This window comes from Alligator sinensis, unplaced genomic scaffold, assembly GCF_000455745.1.
Source record: "Alligator sinensis unplaced genomic scaffold, ASM45574v1 scaffold740_1, whole genome shotgun sequence".
In the NCBI taxonomy this organism is placed as follows: domain Eukaryota; kingdom Metazoa; phylum Chordata; order Crocodylia; family Alligatoridae; genus Alligator; species Alligator sinensis.
Window position 1 is genome coordinate 51,916 of NW_005841964.1, and position 14,711 is coordinate 66,626.

At 39.9% G+C, this 14,711-nt stretch overlaps 1 protein-coding gene across 1 annotated transcript in view; it reads left to right on the forward strand.

The window, feature by feature from the left end:
* The window catches only part of GPC6 (glypican 6), a 1,120,836-nt gene that overhangs the window by 25,614 nt on the left and 1,080,511 nt on the right, over positions 1-14,711 (forward strand). The window lies entirely within an intron of this gene.

Genomic DNA, 14,711 nt, shown 5'->3' on the forward strand with positions numbered 1-14,711 from the left:
GGTCAGCTGCCCTCCACCCTGTACCCCCCAGACAAGTTGCAGCTCTGTCCCACACCTGCCCCACCCTGGCTGGGCAGTGCTTACCCCTGCCCCAGCTCCAGCCCCTCTCCTCCCTCCCTGCAGGGCTCTTGATCTGCCCCGCCATGCCCCTTCCCTCTCCTCTTCCCCCTCCCACCACACCAGACTTACCAGCTGGAGAAAGCTCTCCACACTGCCAGGCTAGTATCAGAAATCGGATCGGTATCAGCCTCAAAAGTCTCTATCAGTGCACCCCTAGTTTTACTCTCTCTGTCTTAGCTTAGATGAAGGTTTCTGGTTGTTCTTTATTGTGTGCTTGAGGTTGCAAATTGCTGTGTTCAGTACATGCTTGCTTCAGAGAAAGGACTATTCTTATTCAAGCTTCTATGAATTCAATGCACTACCTTTTTCCCCACCCACCCCCTCTTCAGCCTGGAAGGGGCTGCCCTCCCCCTCTCCCCTGAGTAGGGAGTGTGGTGGGGGGCAGAAGCCTAGCAGGCGCTGCCCCATTCTCCCCCCTCCCAGGCAGACTCAGCCAGGGGATTTAAATTGCCACTCTCCAGGTGCTAGCCCATGGCTGGGACCTGGCCACATCTCCTCCATTCAAGCAGGGAAGGGGGAAAAGCTTTGGAGCTTCAGTCCCTTCCCTTTGGCAGTGGCTAGGAAGCATGCTATACCATCCCCCAGCTTCTGGCCTGAGCCAGTGCAGGCACATGGCTGCATTTCCTGAATCAGAAGTGAATGTCTGTTCAACTTGTTTCTCAGTTTTATCTCTGCAGTTTAGACTAACCTGCAAAGACTGAGTCAATTCAGCCTTGGGCTTTTTGACTGTACTTAGCCTAATACACTATCATTTTGGCAAATAGGATGAAAAAACTATCCTACTAGTAGCTGATAGGGTTATTCATACGGAACATGTATCTCTTATTTCTGTACTCTAGATATTGGTGGGGAGTTCAAAATCCTAAAATCCATTGCAGTAAAGATGGGGTCATGATAAGAATGGGGTGTTGGAATATAAATACCCATTTGAATAAGCTTCAAATATTCCTATTCAGCTTACTTCCTTGTCTGTCTTCCAATCTCCTTCTCTCTTATCTAACTATAGCTAGTAAAGAACTTCAGGAAGTTTTAGAATAAAAGGCTGCATGTTGGCAGGAAGCTTTGTATTTCCTTTTCTAGTTTCTTTTAAAATAATGGGGATAAAAATAATTATTAAAAAAGTACTTATTTAAACAGCTTCCTCGGTTGGAAATCTTAATATTAAGGACTCCCACTCTGCTGTTTGCTCACCATTTGTGTGCTTGGGTCCTGAAAACATATGGATCTAAATTCACTTCTATATATTAAAGAATTAGATTTCATAGAATCATACAATCACAGAAAATTAGGATTGGAAGGGACCTCAGCAGTCACCTAGTCCAACCCGCTGCTCAAAATAGGATAATCCCCAACTAGATCATTCCAGCCAGATTTTGGCAGAGCACCATTAGTGGCTGCCTTACCTTGACATTTTTTCTGTCACTTTTTTGGAGATCATAAAATGTATTTTATTTAACTCTTATGTGTAGGCACTGATTTTTAGCTCTGTCTGATTGTATCTACTTTGTGGATTTTTTTTTTCTTTGTCATTTTGTTTTAACGTTCTTTTAAACATGCAGTTAGCACTGTGGGTACAGGATAGCTGGAATTTTGTAGTGTCATATTAACTTCTATTTGTTTTCTAGACTTCCATACATCCATTGTATTAATGAACTCTTTGCCTTAATGCGAGTTTAAAATGTGCACAAAAGTTATTGTTTCCCTCTAAGTAATCTTTGTGTTGGCAGGCTTGTTATTTCATTGCTGAATATTTTCTTTGTGACAGCCTGATCTCCCACGCGAACCATCCTACCTGGATTGTTTCCTTCTGTCCCAAATTACCTTGCTTTTTCTGTATTTTTGTTGTCTACTTAGGCTGTAAGTCTTGAAAATACACATGATTATTTGAAGATTATATGATCCAGAAGATTAGAAATAGTGGCCAAGAGCTGCATTTTATTTTTTTCCATCCAGATTTGGCTGATACACAGTTGATAGCCTGTTTATGATTAGTGTGCATCCTTCTGGCACATCCAATACTTTAATTAAACCCAGTCTGAATCTTTCATAGTCTTCTTTTGGTCTTTTCAACTGCCACATCATCTGTAGTTTAGCCTGACTGGCTTGCTTGCAGACAGTGATGAGCTCACTTGCACAGAAGGATAATGCAGCCTCTTTTAGAAGCAGTGACAAAAGATTAAGAACATATTCAAGAAAGATGCCATAGTTCAAAAATACAGAAGAGATAAAGGGCTTGATTCTGATTTCTAGGTTTTACACCATCGTATCTGACTGCCAAAGTAAAACCCATTAAAACAGCTGTATCTTAAGGCCCTATATCTTTATAAGATGTATTGCAAAACAAAAAAACAACCAAAAAAACCAAAAAACAACCAACTTAATTAAATACTTGAAAAGAAAATGACACCTTTTTTGATCTTGTCCTAAGATTTCTAAAAGGTCAGGGTGTCACCATTTGAACTCCAAATTAACTGTTCTTTTTATGTTAAGGCATCACATTATTCATATTTATTATGCTATTTTAATTGTGAAAATCATCTGAATGTGTCTTTGTTAAGCTGACACAGATCATACTATATATTTGGAATCATAGTTGGGTATTTTTCTTTTAAAAATCCCACAATTCCTCTTTAGTGAATGTGTTTGGGTATTTCTTCTATTTTACCTTGAGTTTCTCTTTTGCTGATTAGTCTTCCAACTTGAGCAAATCTATGTGAAACGTCTTGTAATCTTCCACACTTCATGAACCCAAATCAGGAAATGTCATCCACTCACTGTCCAGCTCCTCTGCCAATACAGATCTACAAGGCAACCTAACATTAACGTCTCTCTCAGTCTTCTTGAAGAGAGATCATTTTCTAATCACTTCTACAAGAGTTAATCCTGTGTATTTGATCTTGATTATATTTTATAGGCTGCATTATAAGCCTCACCTAATGTTAACAATTATTTTATTTTCTGCTGGGTCACCTTTCTTCTTAGGACCCTTTATAAAATAAAAAGCTCAATATTTATGGCTATTTAGATATTAAGGACAAGTTAAGGGCTTGATTTTTGCCCAGTTCTAAGTAGTTGAGGGGGGGAAGGTTCAGAGGCACAGAGCAAGTCATTATTTTGTTTTCTACAGGAGCCAGACTGTCAGTCGTTATGGAATATATATATATATGGAGATAGATATATAAGCTTGAGGGCAAGGACAGTTCAAGGCTGGTCATGCACCTGATAAAGAAGGCTGTTGCCAGAGAAAGCTGCATGCCTCTTTGAACAAGTTAATTTATAAGGGCACCTATACATATGTTGGACATCTTAATGTGCTCCAGCAGCATTCGTGTCATGTCTATTCAGTATCCCCACACTTCAAAATTGTGACGGGGTGCTTTAACTTAAACTTGTTGAATGAGCTGTAGTTCAAGCACCCCTGCCACCATTTTGAAGCACAGGCCACTGAATACATGTGACACTGCACACGCAGCTCTAATTATACTGCTCCCCGCCACCCTGGAGCAGTGTATAGATGCACTATGATTCTACCTAGCCCTGATTTCTATTTAACTTCAAACTAACATAAATAAGTCACTCTCTCTTGTGTAGAATGGAAATCTGCACTTTGTGGCCACATCCAGATGAGTGCAGTTGTGCCATAGACGCATCTACAATGCCACATACTGGACATTCAGCTGTTCTCCACACTGCAAGGGAGCAGTGTAGAAGGGATTTTTGATTCCTGGATATCCAGGGGTCAAAAAAACCTGCACAAAAGAAAAAGTGGAGTTGCACACTAGAGCCTACCTGGCTGGAGCCATGCCCCAGCTGCCAGTCAGGCTCTGAGCAGCAGGATCATCACTGCTGCAGCCCCAGGAGCCCCCCAGGACCCCAGGTAAGGCTTTTGGGGCCAGGCCAATGCTGGCCCCAACCTCCCCTATGCCACCTGGAGTAACCTGCCGTGTGCCAGAATGTGCGTGACACAGGTGTTCCCCAGAAACAGCTACTAGTGGCTCAAGGTGTCCATGCTCATGTGAATGCAGTCAGTGAGGGTGCTAAGTTCTTTTGGAGTCTCTAGGAACTCTTGTTGGGGAGCATACACCCCTGGACTCGCATCATGGTTAGCACCTTAACAGCAGAACAGATTACATTACAATTTTTTTAAGTCTTCCCTACTTCATACATCTGCTCTTGGGCTAGGTAAAGACAGCTTGGGTCAAGGCTAGCCTTCCCACCCTGTGGGGACAGGGGTGAGGTGGGGGTCGTGGGGGAGGTACAAAGCATCCTGGGATGCTGGGGGACTGTGAGTTAACTTGAATCTGGAGGGGATCTGGGGCAAAAATTCGATAAATTGATTTAACCCAAATCAGTTAAGTCTGATATTATATACATCCAGGTTTATCTTAAACCAATTTAGACCATTTTGAAAGTAGTTTATGTGCACTGAACTTCTGTTGTGTTACAGATTTGAACCAGTTTCTGATAACTTATACAGGTTTATGTGTAATTTCTGTCTCTGTCCTTGATGATTTCCTTTGCTTTATTTTCTCCTTGGAGAATCCTGCTTACACAATTCCATTTTTAACATTCTGTGTCTTAAAAACTATCTTGAGTACAGCAATTTCAACTGTTTTTTTTTGTCTTAAGAGTGTCAGAACTTGTGGATAGTCATTTACCTGGCACAATTTAAATTAGGTTTGCATACTAATGTAAATTACATTTGGATCAGGACCAGACAGATGACATCCTGGATACTATTAGTGACTTGCCCACTGGGAGGCAGGGGGATTTGGTAAGAACTTGTTTTCATTTACCGAGAGACTAGCCCAGAATGGAAGCAGGCAGAGAGAGCTTAAATTGGTGCAAATTACAGTGGTGGAGTTATTTCTCCAGGTTTTCTTAGGGTAATTCTTCATTAGGCTGAGTGAAATTACCCATATTTGGGGGTTTTCATCACCTGTCTGCTACTTTTTTTCCCCTCCAGTGTAATCTTGATTGCACTGGAATAAATGTTTAGGGCAGAATGCTATGTCCGGAGCAGTCTGTTTTGGTCATCAGAATGCTGATGACCAAAATAGACTGCTACTAACTCTAAAATACCCAAATAAAATGTAAGGAGGATTCTATTGTTGCCTCTAGGTATCTAAGTGCCCCCATTATAGGAGTAGTATTGTCCTCTGGAGATGCACAGATGTTTCCCTTTTCCCATAATGGGTGTACTTGTGCCCACTAGAGACAATAGAATCACTTCTATACCCAGGTCAGATAACTTGGTTGTTTGTAGGATGCACTTCAGTTATCCATTAAGTGCAAAAGGAGTTTGTCCCATAAAAATATAATAATCCAACTTCTGCACCCAGATACCCACCCTTTTCATCTCCTCTTCAACTTGGGGCTCATGGTGCCTCCCATGGTGAAGCTGGGGTGGGGTAGCTCCTCCATTCCCTTGCTATATGTGCCTATTAGGCAAGTCGTAGGGGATGGGGATGCTCCCCCATCCCTAGCTGTTTGTACCATGAGCCTTTTAAAAAGCACCTGCGGCTGGGGATGGAAAAGCTTCCTATCCCCAAATGTACATGCTGGGTGGCTCTTTAAATGGGTAAGTACAGCTGGGGATGGCAAAGCTACTTCATCCCTCATCCCTAGTGGAATGTACCCCTTTTGAAAAGGTGCTAGGTGTGAGAAGCTGACAATAAGATAAGCTTCCCCATCCCCTGATGCACTCCCATTCTTGAGTGGATCCCCAAATCCTCTAAGGAAACAGCAGGGGCAGCTGGGTTTGGGGACCCAGACCTGCATCCATCCTGGTCCTGCCAATTGCATGGCTTTGTCCCAGGCCCCAGGGCTGTCTGGTGCTGAATCCTGATGCTCAGCTGAGCATCTGGATATGGCAACAGGCAGCCCCAGCCTCAGGTGGTACTTAAAACTGGTCCCAGTCTCCAGAACTGCCCATGCCCTGAGGCTTGCTGGGACCTGGTGGTTTAAAAAGAGGGTTGCAGGGCATGGGTCTATGAAGTACCTAGTCCCCCCAGTAAGCCCACATGATTGTCCGCATCAGGACCAGGGCAGCCCCCAGTCAGATTCCAGACCTGTGGCTGCTCAGGTTCTGATGCTGACAATCAGCAGTTTGCCGGCATTGATATGATATTGGATTATGCCATGCCCAGTTTATGGCACCATATGTACCAGCCACAAAGATGTTACACACTTCCTTGAGGAGTATCTTTGCAACTGGTTTGCCACTTTATGGCACCATAAATTCAATGAATGTGTGGCATGTTGCTATTTCTAATGTCATTAACATAACGTGTGCCAGGGGTCATCAGTAGGATTTGGTACAGGCAAAGAAAGTACTGACCCAGTTACTATTAAAGACACCCACTCCCATCTACAAACACAACTTGTACTTAATGGATGCTCCATAGAGAGAGCATCTTTAAAATCTGCCTCCATCAGAACCCCACTTATGGGTGCTTGGAAGTGTTATGGAATTGATGGATCTCTTTCTTAATTTAGCACTATCTCTGCTTAGGCTTGAATTAGCCAGCTACGACTTCCTCAGAAGTAGCTAGTCCCCTAGCGCTTGTATTTTTGGCAGAGGTTTTTCTTCTGAGGGGCCTTTGTTCGACTGTCACAGGGACTGAAATGTGCCTATAAATGTGACAAATTTCTCTCTGGCATAATTCTCCCAGCTTCAATAGAGTTACACAAGGGATACATTTTGACGTTTTCAGTGGTACCTTGTGATTTTAATACCTATATGCATACAGTTTGGAACATGTATTTAACCTGTACAAGCAATTTGATAGCTGTCCCAGAAAGATAAGTCACCTTTTGTCAGAATTATTGTACAGTATATTCTACAGTTAGGAGAACATTAAATCATTTATTCCAAAAGCTTAATATCCTCAAACTTCATTTTTTCCAGGTGATGAAATGTTTATTCCAACATAGTGTAGGCTATTAAAAAAAAAAAAAAGAAAAAGTTATCTTTCCCCTATTGAATTATTTAAAACAATGTAGCAGTTGTTCAAGGACCCAGACATAAACCAATTCACTTCAGTAGCCCAAGGATGACAAGAGTATAGACAGATGGATATATTTATGTGTACGTACTGTAGAGTGTGTGATTCTTTGTTGTGCTTGCTAGAATCTATCTCTGTGAATTGACCTACTTGCTGGTAACACATGCTTCCAAGCCAGTTGGATCTGAATAGATTTTAGTGGGTATTTGGGTCTAAAATACTCCAAAGCTCCCATAGTTGATGAAGCGCTATTGCCTTAGAATCCAAAATCAGTGTCTGTGGCCTTGCCAACAGTTCTAGGCTGTATAGGCACCCTGGCCTTCTAGCTAGTCCTGTCATATTTGAGGCAACCCAGGCTAAGCCATGGAGCATCTAGCCCTAGTGATTCCCTCTTAAAACACTTGAGTTATAGATCTTCTGAAATAACAATGCAGTGATATTTACTTTCCGTTATTCCATTTTCAGCCCTTCTGTAGTTCTTACATTCTTCAGGGTTGATGGACTGACTTTGTCTTACTCTGTCTCTAACAAATCCTTCAGTATTTTAACAAATTTATCCTCCTTGCACAATCCAGAATCTTGCTCTTAAGTAGGATTTTCTACACCATGTAGTCAACTTTGGCTCCCCCATATCAGTTATGCTTACTGCACTACTCTATGCATTTTCCTGTGTAGAAAGTCCATTTTTCCATTGGGATAGGCTGATGGCTTGATGCTGCAGTCAGGATGGCTTATGAGTGACAGTTTATCAAGATGTCAAGGAATTTCCCTCAGTGAATATCCCCTATCTGTGATGTGATGAAAAATAGGCTGTTTTGGTGTTTCTGGACTTGTGTGGTCAGTCCCAAGATAGAGTTCATAATATGATTTAGTTGCATCCTGTTCTGTCACAGGGGCTTTATGCCTATGTGGCAATTTAGGGTTACAGTTGATTAATCAGGCAATATTGTCAGCTGCCTGGGATCTATACTGTTACTTCCAGATAAGATTTGTGGCTAAAGTTGTCAGAAATTCAATTTTACATTTTATTTTAGTATATCTTTGTTGAAAATTTGCACAGGAGTGTTTGTAGGGACATAACTATTTCCTTAATCAATCCAATCATTGGCTTATCTAATGCACACTGCTACCTTTGAGAAACAATTGATGCTCTTGATTTTTTTTTTTTTTTAGGCCAAAATTCACCAAGAAGAATAATAGTCTATTTATGTGTTTTAAAAAGAGCCTCATCACACATTAGGGCTTTTCCAATGTTTATATTCACTATACAAGCACAGTTTTATTTTATATGCCAGGCTTAATTGGCATGTTGGACCTCACAATGAACAAAAACTTCCTGTTCTGATGAAGTAAGCCCTCTACTTGTGAAAATTTAGGCTTATATATCTCCAATTTAGTTAGTCTATATGGTGCAGATTTACTTGGCTTTCTGAAGGGTTCCTGCCATTTTGACAGGTCATTTAATAGTAATGATTCTTAATCCCTGTGGCACTGAGTGATACTTAAATAGCATTATGGATTTATCATGTACATTTTACTGGTTTGTTTGGTCTCCATTAAATATAACAAGCCACCTCCAAAAGGGTTGTATTGATTCTTGACTGTAGGTCTTGACTCTGCAGGATGCCATCCCATTCTACAGAAAGGTCATTCTCTACCAGAAATATATTTGCAAAATATCTATTTCTCTGCAACCAAGATGTGCAGAGGTACACAGGCTAATCCAGTGGTTCCAAAACTTTTTCATACTGTGGACCGGCATGGGGATGGGATGGCACATGTGGAGCCAGCTGCCTCCCTCGCAGGGATGCCCTGTCGCCCAGCTTTAACCCTGCATGTGACTGCTGGTGGCAGAAGCCACTTGCCTGGGCAGACAGACAGGAGTCTGAGTAGGGGGCTCGTACCACAAGCTGGCAGTCAACCCTTCACAGCCCAGTACTGGGCTGTGGCCTGGTGGTTGGGAACCTCTGGTCCAATCTCTTGATAATTTTACTTTTCCCTGGCTTTTATCACAGCCACAGTTAAGGTTGGGCATTTCCAAACAGCTTGTAGCAGTCAGGGCCCTTATTTTTCACTGAAACTTAGTGGGAGCCAGAGACTAGCTCCCTTAGATGCTGGGGGAATCTCAAAATTTAAGAGCTGGAATTAGCTTAAAAGTTTCACATCTTGGGGACTGTTTCTAAACTTAAAAATCTGATTCATGAAGATGGAGAATAGTCACTGTCAAAAAAGCCTCATTGTTTTTGGGACCTGGCCTGCTTTTTTAAAATCCTAGAAAAAGAAAGGAAAATGCATTAGAAAGTCTGAATATCTAAAAACAAAAGATAATAGACATAAAACTTACTGCCTTTCCATGGTTCTTGTGTTTTCACCATATTTACCATATTCCACAATGGCAGTGGCACCTGGAATTCACTGCTTCTGCTTTGCCCTGGGCACCTGGCTGCACTCCTATACTATTGCTATTCACCTTTTAAAAACACAGATAGCTTCCATGCCTCTCCTTGTTTTTGAGTCTTAAAAATCAACAGGGCTTTGGAAATTCTGTTTCTGCACACTCTTCCCAGCCAAGTGATTGATATACCAGGCTGAATCTTTTTGCAAGAGGAGTTTAAATTATTGCTTTAAAAAATCAGCTCTCATTTCTTGTGATGAACAGTACATGTACATAACCAAGATTTTGTCTCACGCTCTCTAAATAGCATCTACAAAAAGATAGGGAAGCCTGCCATTGGATCAAGCCTCCTTTCACAGTTGAAGACTAGGTCAGTAGTGCCCATCCACTATTGTTTGCATCCAGTCTGGCCTCTGCAACCATCGCGAATCGCATGTTAAAAGCAGAGGAGCTTATAGCTTCAGTTGAAAAACATACATGCCCGACTTCAGCATAATGCTGTTGGGTCTTTTCACTGTTGGCACTTGTTAAATGGGTTATGGAACTGTGGAAACTTCACATTTAGCTTGTAACAACACTGGGATTGCAGCAGTCCAAATGGCTGTGGTGAGCTAAATTGTGGACAACTTAATAGGAGGCTAAAATAGGCAGCTGTTTTAAAGAGATTGTAGTCTGGTAAAATTGAAAAATCCTGATAAGGAATGTTATGAGATTTCTGGAGCCTGCATTGAGGCAGAAAAAAAGCCACTAAAAGATAATGAGGAATGCTTAACGTGGCATTTTGATACATTTTTTTCAGTTTGCCAAGTAAATCAATAATAACCTTTGAGATGTTTTGATGTCTGCTTATTGAGATGAACACACAAGTTTTGGTACAAAGAACCTAAAACCATTGCAGACAAAAACAATTAACACAAGTGTGAACTTTGATACATATGACAGAGCGTCTATTAGACATAGAAGAAAGATTTCAGATGAAGTAGGTTGCTGCCTGCAAAAGCTTATGCCTCTCTGAACCAGCTGCTCTCTGAAAGTGCCTTCAGACAGAAAAATGAAAACAAGTTAGCAAAAACATATTTTGTAATGTTCCTTTATTTTGAGTTTCTAATCACAGAAATGTTTACGTGTTTAAAAATGAGCACTTTTTAACTCCAGGTGCACTAGTTAATAGAGCATACCTGATGGAAGAAAGACAAAGATTGTATAAAATGTTTGAATTTTTTTTCTCTCTTAAAAAGTTTGTAAGCAGAAATTCTTTGTGTGTAATCTTTATCTTCTTCATGTAAATAACTGATCCAATGATTTTGTCACAGCATTTCCTTATTCACAATAAACTAAAATGATAAACCTAACGATTTATCATCTTTATTTTCCAGTGTTCAAGATTCCTTTACACATGTAGTAAAAGAGAGACTAATATAGACAATATCAAGACTGAATCCAAATATGAGGCCTTGATTCATGCTGTTGATGGAAGCAATGAACAGTGATTTTTTTTTTATTATTATTATTATTTAATTACATCAATCAAAAAAATCTAGCATTAATGCAGTAGGTGAGAGCAGTCCATTTTTACTCGTGTATATATACATAAATCCAGATATTATACATTTTCCAAAAATAAAACATACCCATTCACAAAGCAAAGCCTTCACATGAAGCAAGCAAACACGCATAGAAATTCCCAGGAATATTGAATTAGAAATGCTGTTACAAAATCTTTTGAAAGTGGTTGTAATATTTGGATGATGAACCATTTTTTGAAAACTTAGTCACAGATATAAACTATAAAAAAATTTAATCAGTGAAACAGAAGCTTTGATATCTGATTTAGATACCTTGTGAATATTGTGTGCTACTAGCAGCTAATTAGTAATCAGTAGCTCAATATTTGTTTCAATACCTTATTCGTAGGATACAAAAACCTACCAAATAGTAAAAATGATCTGTCATTGAAAATTTGGGAATAGTGAAAGGTTCTCAATACTCTGGATGAAATCTGCAATAAGAAAGCTAGAACTGTTGGTGGATATCCATTACATTTTTATGAGAACATTCAGGACAAAAGAAAAGCTTCAAATTTTGTTCTGTAGAAAAGTTTATCAGATAGATTTCAATTATTTACTTTTGATGAATAAGATTAGTTTATTTCAGTTACAACGTTTTCAATTGTATTATATGAAATAACTGGCTTTTAAAAAGAGTAGTGCTGACGACCTGCAAAACTAAACTTGTTTTTTTAACAATTTGCTTTGAAATGTTAATTTCTTCTATATGGAAAATTTGGGAAATCTATGCATTTCTGTGGAAGTTACTTCCCACAAAATGGCGTTTTCTAACCAAAATATGTTTCTGTGGAAAATTTGAGATTAGCTTAATTACCATTCCTGCCCAAATTCTTCGTGATGATGCCTGATAACTTTTCACCTTATAAGCCATTTAAGGCAAAGCTAGCAGAAATTAGAGTGGCTGTAGTATCAAAGAACCAATACGTAGGCCATAGGCATTGGCACTGTCACAAACATACTGCTCTGTGTCCTCAGGATACAATAGTTGCAGATTTTCCCCAGGCAAGCAGACCTTTCAACTCTTTTTCTACCTCATCCCTGTCCTTTCCACTGCTTCTCATGCTGATATATTTATTTGTTGAAGACAGCCAGTGTTTTTTAAAATTCTAGTCTCTCCATGCCTTTTAACAGTCTCATTCCAGACAGGCATGCAAATCCAGTCTGTATACTGAAAGGATGTCTGAGAGGGAGCTGCTGAAACAAATGTATGCTAATACACATTCATTCACAAATACCCACAATCTCATGAATAAAAGTTCCTTCATAAACATTAATTTAAGCAAAATCCAATGTGATGAATATTCATGGGAAAGCAAATAAAGAAGTGTCTGAATATCATCTGGTTGAATAACAAGTCAGACTTAAAGACATATGTACACATATTTGTCCCACTGTTCTCTTGGTTCTGGTCTTGTGTAATGATCCATTTCCAATAATATGTGAATTACTAATATTACTGCATTAAACAGTTCCTGGTGAGATGTGTAACGTGCACCTGCCATACATATTGTAATATTACTATTTGCACATAAAGTGCTAATTTACTGACCTGCCTGACTATATAGTTTATTGACAATTGAAGACCCATTGATAACATATTTGCTCCTCAGTGTGTAAATATGACTGTCATTGCTCTACAACATGGAAGCATAGAAAGTAGGGCGTGAAGGGACCTCTAGAGTTCATCTAGTCCAAACCCTGCTTGAAACAGGATCAGCCCTATCCGAACCATCCCAACCAAATTCTTGTCTATTTTATTACTAAAACTGAACAGGGAGCTATGTCACACAACCAAAAAGCATAGTGCCCTAACCTGCCACAGGTAAAGCAGGGGGATAAGGGCATCCCATTTCCTGCTGTTAAATGTGTTGTTAAAATATGCTTGAGAGGAAAGGGGTCAGACCCCACCCATTGGCAGAAGACAAAAGCCACCACAGCATGTACCAATCTTACCATGGGATAAAATTCTTTCAAGTCCCAAGTGTGGCTCTTGGGATGACCCTAACTGGAGTGGTAAGACCCTCTAGGCAGAAAACTAATGATGATAAGTCTGCAGCATTATCAATATGATGTGTCACAATGTGGAATATATTATTCTTTTTCAGAAGAAATTTAAGTGGTAGTTCTGCAAAAAAATCAGTTGAATTATATTGCTGAATAGTGGTCCATTTTTGGCACAGACATTATGCACTTCAAAAACTAAAGACAAAACAAACCAACTCATTGCCCTATTCTTATTCAGTTCCTTGAATTAGATTTCATAGAATTTGATAGCACCTGTTTATAGATGAAGTTGTCTAGTCAGGCTAAATGAAAGTAAGATAAATAAATGAATAAACCTGAATAAAAGAAGTGTACTATGGTTAAGGGTATCTCCAGGGGAGTTGTAACATGTATGTTCTTCTAAGTTCTTTTCATTACACTGGCAGACAAAATCTTTGGGTAGAGGTGATATCTTTTATTAAACCAACTAAATAGTTGCAAAAAAGTTATTTTCAAGCCTTTGGACACACATGATCTTATATCAGGCAAAAAATATATATAAAGTAAAAATGGAGGGAGAAATTAAAGATGGTCAGAGAACTCTTGGGTATGAAAAAAGCCGGTCTTGGAAAGTTCTTCTGCAGGAATAGCTGATCTGCAGGAATGAAAATTTAGAGGAGATGCAGGAGACAAAGGCAGGTTGTTTACCTGTAGGTATCAGATGTCAGGCAGACTGGGTAGGGGGCATAAACTCAATGTTAAAATTTTAGTCCAGATTGTTAAAATTTGCTTTCTTTTTCTTCTTTTTTAACATTGTGAAGTTTCCATTTCATTACACTGTGTATTTTGACCCTTGGAAAAACATGGCTTGCTAGTGTGACTTAAGCATTGAGGAGGAAAAAGGAGAGGGCCGTGAAGAGCAGGAGTATTTGCTTTGGTGTCTAATTACAGTCAGTATTCTTGAGGCACTTCATGAGAAGTGGGAAACAGTGTTGAGATTTTTGCATTTTCCAGGAGAAGGGATTGCGTGCTGGTCTGTTTAACCATATAATTTCAGGACTCATGTATAACTAAGGCACCTGGCAAATGTTATTTCCATCAAGCAACAGGTAATGTCCTTTGATGGAAATGTCACATTATGCAACCGGCTTCATGTTCACAGGGCAAGCTAGCTAGAGGAGGGAAAAAATCACCCTGTGAACTTGCTCTACCAGCCCCTTCCAGCAAGGGAGCAGGAAAGCTGCTGGTAGGGGCTGTAATTCTCCCCTCCTCTCCCCATCCCCATCTTCCAACGTGTTGTTAATGAGAAATGATCTTCCTCCCCACCCTACCCCCTCCCTCAGAGCTGATCTCCAACCCTTGTGTGGAGCAAGGTAAACCCATGCAATTGATGGAGGCGGGAGGATAGGAACAGTAGGGCTCTAACTCTTAAACATTTTTGAGTTATTTTTGCATGTACACATTTTCTCTCTCTTATCTTCTCCTGTTAGTTTCCCCAAAAAATCTCTCCTCTATCTCCTCCCTTGCTCTCAAATTCCCTTTTTGTGTAAGTAAAGCATGTCATATTTGTTTACACTCTGCTTTCTCAAGGAAGTGGTTTGAAATGGCTTTTTGAAGAAACAATTTTGAAGACTACTT